The sequence below is a fragment of the Miscanthus floridulus genome, chromosome 1, assembly GCF_019320115.1.
Source record: "Miscanthus floridulus cultivar M001 chromosome 1, ASM1932011v1, whole genome shotgun sequence".
Lineage (NCBI taxonomy): Eukaryota > Viridiplantae > Streptophyta > Magnoliopsida > Poales > Poaceae > Miscanthus > Miscanthus floridulus.
In genome coordinates this window covers 43334175-43337827 of record NC_089580.1, presented here as the reverse complement: position 1 = coordinate 43337827, position 3653 = coordinate 43334175, and positions in this window count along the sequence as shown.

Sequence of the window (3653 nt, the reverse complement as noted above, 5' to 3'; positions counted from 1 at the left end):
AGGAGTTGGTAGGGTTGCCCTCTGGCTCCGTGCCGTGTGCGGTGGTGTGGCCTCCAGCTGCTGCTGGCCGGAGCGTGCTGCTCGGGTCGTCTGTCGCATACCGTGTTGAAGCGGCCAGACGCGTGAGAGGGGTCATCTATTACATTGCCTGTCAGCTGACAAGAGCCTGCATCTAATTACTAGTCACTGGTGCGTGGCTGGCAACTTTCAGAAGCCAGAAGGTGGCAGCTTGTGTGCGAATTACTACATGCTAACTCTAATGGACAGTGGTTTCTACATGTGAACAGTGTTTTCTACGGGTGAACAATGTTTTCTGCGGTGATCTGTGCAGGTTCCTTCTTCAAGTCAGTGGTTATCTTTCTCCTGCAGTGGAAAAAGAGAGCCTAGTGCCCTAGTCCTTGTCTCCTTGGCTAGCCGAAGACTTGACTTGCTTTATGACTAGTAGACTTTATGACTCGTAGAACTACCATGTTCTTTTCAGAACGTGAACAACTTTACATGATCCAATGATTTCAACCATTCACAGGTATGGTGTGGATTTGATCACAATATCAGGGCTCATGTCATATATGATCATTTAACTTGGAAAAAAATGGTGCATGTGCGTACACTCCTGTACTAGAACGGTGATTCTTCGTGCTACCATGATTTGATCAAAATATCAGGAATGGTGAACAGTGTTTCATCACCGTTTGTAGAGCAGTGCGCGAGCGGCGTGCTCAGTGGGCCGAGCTTGTGAGTGAGATTAATGCGTAGCGTGTGCGATACTATTGCTACGGTCGGTCGTCGCTGTGCGCGTGCTGCGTGGGCTAAGCAGAGCATATGCCTTATGCGTGCTACGGGGATTAGGAAGAAGATGAATAACGAGAGATGGAGTTGGATCAGGATGACAATAGTGAATGGAGCTGTGCTGGAGAGTATTTGGACAAGGAATAAATTAGAGCTCAATTTGAGAATTAGTGTAATAAAATTTAATTTCTCATTTACCACATGCAATAATACATAAACATGATGCTCATGATATGGTTTAGTGTTTTGATTAAGGTGTAACACCAAGGGTGTTACATCAAATGTGCCAACCATCAAGTGTATCACCTTGTGCACATGTGTTAGCATATTTTCACAAACATTTTCAAGGGTGTTAGCACTCCACTAGATCCTAAATGCATATGCAATGAGTTAGAGCATCTAGTGGCACTTTGATAACCGCATTCCGATATGAGTTTCACCCCTCTTAATAGTACGACTATCGATCCTAAATGTGAGCACACTCACTAAGTGTCTCGATCACCAAAATAAAATAGCTCCTATCATTTATACCTTTGCCTTGAGCCTTTTGTTTTTTTCTTTCTTCTTTTCAAGTCCAAGCACTTGATCATCATCATGTCATGATCTTGATTTGCTTCACTACTTGGAATGTGCTACCTATATCATGATCACTTGATAAACTAGGTTAGCATTTAGGGTTTCATCAATTCACCAAAACCAAACTAGAGCTTTCAACGGTCTCGGCAGAAGGCTGCTGTTGCCCCTCGATTCTCATTTTTCGACATAGCTGCATCAACATTAATTTTAGGTATAGCTCTTGGGGGAGGGATGCAACGAGCTTGCCTTGGTATTGGAACCGCATGAACTGGTGTCCCACTAGGTGGCTTAGCAATAGATTTCAGGTCGTCCAAATATGAGTTAATGAAACCATGGGTGGATAAAGGACTTTGAAAGATTTCCTCGTGGATAGCCTTGTGACGAGCTGTCCATATGGCCCATAAGGTTATCGTTAGCTGGGTGAACTGCTCATGAGGTAGAGATTCAATGAGGCTGAACAGTCAGTTCTTGGCGTTTGGTTCTCCGATCGACATCATATGCTCCACCATTACCTCATCCGAGAGTGCCCAGACCCTAGCTGCCATGTTGCATTCAACAAGAGAGTGTTTCCATGAATCTGCAACTCCACATAATGAGCAAACACAGGAGTTTGCCATATTTCGGTGCTCCAAAACATCTGCAGTGAGCAACGACTGCTGAGCAAGTCACCACAGGAAGACCCTAACCTTGGAAGGTACAGTCATTTTCCACAATGAACACCACCCTTTACTATCAGACTCAGTGTTTGATGATCCTGCATTTCCTTCAAAATAATTCTCTCGGTTAATTTTCGTTGTCACCATCATCCTATAGGCTACTTTAACTATGAAGAGCCCCTTGCGATCAAAATGCCTAGACCAGAAATCATGTTGTCTACGAGTGCACAAAGGTATGCTCAAAATAGTCAAAACATCCATAGGGAGAAAGAACTCTCGAATCAACTCCTCTTTCCATGTTGTTGTAGTTTCATCAATAAGCTCACTAACAAGCCGTGGAGGATTAACCTTCAGAGAAATTATGGGCTTCATATTACAATCACGTGGCAGCCAGTTATCATCCCAAATTTTGGTTGTTCTGCCATCACCGATGCGGCGTATAAGACCCTGGGTCAAGACATCCCTACCAACCAGAACTGAACGCCAAATTTGAGATGGATGGGTCCCTAGTTCAGCTTCCAAGATTGAAGTGTTGGGAAAGTATATGACCTTGAGTAGGCAGGCACTTAAAGAGGCAGGGTTTTGCAAGATCCTCCACAACTGTCTTGCCAACAAACACAAGCTGAAAATCTCAATGTCCCAAAAACCAAGACCACCAAGGTGTTTCGGTCTGGTCCTCACTTCCCAAGATACCCAGCTCACTTTGCGCTGCCCTTGTTTGCTACCCTACCAGAATTGTCTGATTAGAGAGTTGATGTGGTTGCATAAACCCTGCGGAAGTCTGAATCATGCCATTGAGTAGACCGGTATAGCTTGTGCAATTGATTTTATTAGTACCTCTTTACCACCAGCTGAAAGGATCTTCTCAAGCCATTCTTTGATCTTGCTCCACACATGGTCTCTCAAGAATTTAAATGTTCCATGAAACGAGTAGCCAACATCCGTGGGCATGCCCAAATAACGCTCATTCAAGGACTCATTGTCAACATGAAGGATACCTTTAACAGTGTCATGTGTAGCTTGAGGACAACCCTTGGTAAAAAATATAGAAGATTTCTCCCTATTGATCCACTGCCCAGATGCCTGGCAGTAGACCTCCAAAAGATTAGACAGTTCTTCTGCTCCCTCTCTACTCCCCTTGAAGAACAGCAGGCTGTCATCCGCGAATAACAAGTGGTTTACCGGCGGAGCCGATGGCGCCACTTTGATTCCTCCGAGGTGCGATGACTCGTCATTATCCTTTAAAAGACACGAAAGGCCCTCCGCTGCTAACAAGAAAGGATAGGGTGAGATAGGATCACCTTGTCTTATACCTCTTGTAGGTTTGAAACTCTCCAGTTTGTTTCCATTAAAAAGAACCGAGAAAGATACAGATCTGACCATTCCCATTACTACCGAGATCAATTGTTGGGCAAAACCCAACTTAGCCATGATAGCTTCCAAATATTCCCATTCCACACGGTCATAGGCTTTCATCATATCAAGCTTGAGAGTCCCAGTACCCCTTTTTTTATTAGCCCAGCCGCCCCACGGCCCAGCCTGGCTCCCGCTCCCAGAGTCCCAGTACCCCTTTTTTTATTAGCCTAGCCACCCAGCAGCCCAGCCCGGTAGTCGGGCAAAAACCTCACCTCA